Genomic DNA, 3,033 nt, shown 5'->3' on the forward strand with positions numbered 1-3,033 from the left:
CAACCATTCTTTCCTCACTATTTTTTAAGGGGCCTACATTTTCAGTTTTTATTCTTTTACTATTGATATAGTTGAAGAACAGTTTGGGATTAGTTTTACTCTCCTTAGCAATGTGCTTCTCTGTTTCCTTTTTGGCAGCTTTAATTAGTTTTTTAGATAAAGTATTTTTCTCCCTATAGTTTTTTAGAGCTTCAATGGTGCCATCCTGCTTTAGTAGTGCAAATGCTTTCTTTTTACTGTTAATTGCCTGTCTTACTTCTTTGTTTAGCCACATTGGGTTTTTCCTATTTCTAGTCCTTTTATTCCCACAAGGTATAAACCGCTTACACTGCCTATTTAGGATGTTCTTAAACATTTCCCATTTATTATCTGTATTCTCATTTCTGAGGATATTGTCCCAGTCTACCAGATTAAGGGCATCTCTAAGCTGTTCAAACTTTGCCTTCCTAAAGTTCAGTGTTTTTGTGACTCCCTGACAAGTCCCCCTAGTGAAAGACAGGTGAAACTGTACAATATTGTGGTCGCTATTTCCTAGATGCCCGACCACCTGCAGATTTGTTATTCTGTCAGGTCTATTAGATAGTATTAGGTCTAAAAGTGCTGCTCCTCTGGTTGGATTCTGCACCAATTGTGAAAGATAATTTTTCTTGGTTATTAGCAGAAACCTGTTGCCTTTATGGGTTTCACAGGTTTCTGTTTCCCAGTTAATATCCGGGTAGTTAAAGTCCCCCATAACCAGGACCTCATTATGGGTTGCAGCTTCATCTATCTGCTTTAGAAGTAGACTTTCCATGCTTTCTGTTATATTTGGGGGTTTGTAACAGACCCCAATGAGAATTTTGTTACCATTTTTCCCTCCATGAATTTCAACCCATATGGACTCGACATCCTCATTCCCTTCGCTAATATCCTCCCTTAAAGTGGACTTTAGACAAGACTTTACATAGAGACAAACCCCTCCTCCTCTCCGATTTTTACGATCCTTTCTAAACAGACTGTAACCCTGTAAGTTAACTGCCCAGTCATAGCTTTCATCTAACCATGTCTCGGTTATTCCCACTATGTCAAAGTTACCTGTAGATATTTCTGCTTCTAGTTCTTCCATCTTGTTTGTCAGGCTTCTGGCGTTTGCGAGCATGCAGTTTAGAGGATTTTGTTTTGTTCCAATCTCCTCACTGTGGATTGTTTTAGAAATGTTCTTACCTCCCTTCTGAGTATGTTTTCCTGGGTCGTCTTTGTTCGAGTCTAATGTTTTTCTTCCCGTCCCCTCTTCTTCTAGTTTAACGCCCTCCTGATGAGTGTAGCGAGTCTTCTGGCGAATGTGTGTTTCCCAGGTTTGTTGAGGTGTAGTCCGTCTCTGGCGAGGAGTCCATCATACCAGTAATTCACACCGTGGTCCAGGAATCCAAATCCTTGTTGTCTGCACCATCGTCTTAGCCAGTTGTTTGCATCAAGGATCCTGTTCCATCTCCTGGTGCCATGCCCGTCTACTGGAAGGATAGAAGAAAAAACTACCTGTGCATCCAGTTCCTTTACTTTCTTCCCCAACTCTTCAAAGTCCTTGCAGATTGTCGGTAGGTCCTTCCTTGCCGTGTCATTGGTGCCAACATGTATCAGAAGAAATGGGTGGACGTCCTTGGAGCTGAAGAGCTTTGGTATCCTATCGGTCACATCCTTGATCATCGCACCTGGAAGGCAGCATACTTCTCTTGCAGTTATGTCCGGTCTGCAGATGGCTGCTTCGGTGCCTCTCAGTAGTGAGTCTCCCACCACCACCACTCTTCGTTGCTTCTTGGCTGTACTTTTTGCTGTCACTTGTTGCTGTGTGCCCTTTTCTTTTTTGCTTGCTGGTATTGCTTCATTCTTAGGTGTGCCATCTTCATCCTCTACAAAGATTTGATATCGGTTCTTCAGTTGTGTGGTTGGTGATTTCTCCATGGTCTTCTTGCTTCTTTTGGTCACATGCTTCCACTCATCTGCTTTTGGAGGTTCTCTGACACTTTTTTCACCTTCTGTGACCAGTAGAGATGCTTCTGTTCTGTCTAGAAAGTCTTCATTCTCTTTGATGAGTTTCAAAGTTGCTATTCTTTCTTCCAGACCCCGCACCTTTTCTTCTAAAAGGGCCACTAGTCTACACTTCTGACAGGTGAAATTGGATTCTTCTTCTGGTCGATCTGTGAACATGTAGCACATGCTGCAGCTCACCATGTAGGTTGTCACATCTGCCATGTTGCTCCTAGATCCTGCTGACTTGCTGTGTGTTTTCCTTCTTGTGTAATCTACTCAGCCAAGCTCTCTTGCAATAATGTCCTACAGGCAAAAATTCGGCGCGCGGTTTGGTGATGCTTTCGAAGCAGCTGGTCCCGGCTGTACCCAACGATCTTCTAGCTTAGGGAGACTTCGCTTCTCCCAGAAGGCACCTGGAATATGCAAATTAGCCTCCTGAAGCTTGAATCCCTGGTTTGGTGATGCTTTCGAAGCAGCTGGTCCCGGCTGTATCCAACGATCTTCTAGCTTAGGGAGACTTCGCTTCTCCCAGAAGGCACCTGGAATATGCAAATTAGCCTCCTGAAGCTTGAATCCCTGGTTTGGTGATGCTTTCGAAGCAGCTGGTCCCGGCTGTATCCAACGATCTTCTAGCTTAGGGAGACTTCGCTTCTCCCAGAAGGCACCTGGAATATGCAAATTAGCCTCCTGAAGCTTGAATCCCTGGTTTGGTGATGCTTTCGAAGCAGCTGGTCCCGGCTGTATCCAACGATCTTCTAGCTTAGGGAGACTTCGCTTCTCCCAGAAGGCACCTGGAATATGCAAATTAGCCTCCTGAAGCTTGAATCCCTGGTTTGGTGATGCTTTCGAAGCAGCTGGTCCCGGCTGTATCCAACGATCTTCTAGCTTAGGGAGACTTCGCTTCTCCCAGAAGGCACCTGGAATATGCAAATTAGCCTCCTGAAGCTTGAATCCCTGGTTTGGTGATGCTTTCGAAGCAGCTGGTCCCGGCTGTATCCAACGATCTTCTAGCTTAGGGAGACTTCG

At 44.5% G+C, this 3,033-nt stretch overlaps 1 long non-coding RNA gene across 1 annotated transcript; it reads left to right on the top strand.

Annotated features, from left to right (window-relative positions):
• The first annotated feature begins 1,162 nt into the window (after nucleotides 1-1,162).
• Nucleotides 1,163-2,443, top strand: LOC138667454 (uncharacterized). The gene is made up of 3 exons (XR_011318766.1): nucleotides 1,163-1,757; nucleotides 2,098-2,208; nucleotides 2,317-2,443. It is a non-coding gene; the product is annotated as an uncharacterized lncRNA (long non-coding RNA).
• Nucleotides 2,444-3,033: the final 590 nt, after the last annotated feature.

Source organism: Ranitomeya imitator, chromosome 2, assembly GCF_032444005.1.
Source record: "Ranitomeya imitator isolate aRanImi1 chromosome 2, aRanImi1.pri, whole genome shotgun sequence".
Taxonomy (NCBI): domain Eukaryota; kingdom Metazoa; phylum Chordata; class Amphibia; order Anura; family Dendrobatidae; genus Ranitomeya; species Ranitomeya imitator.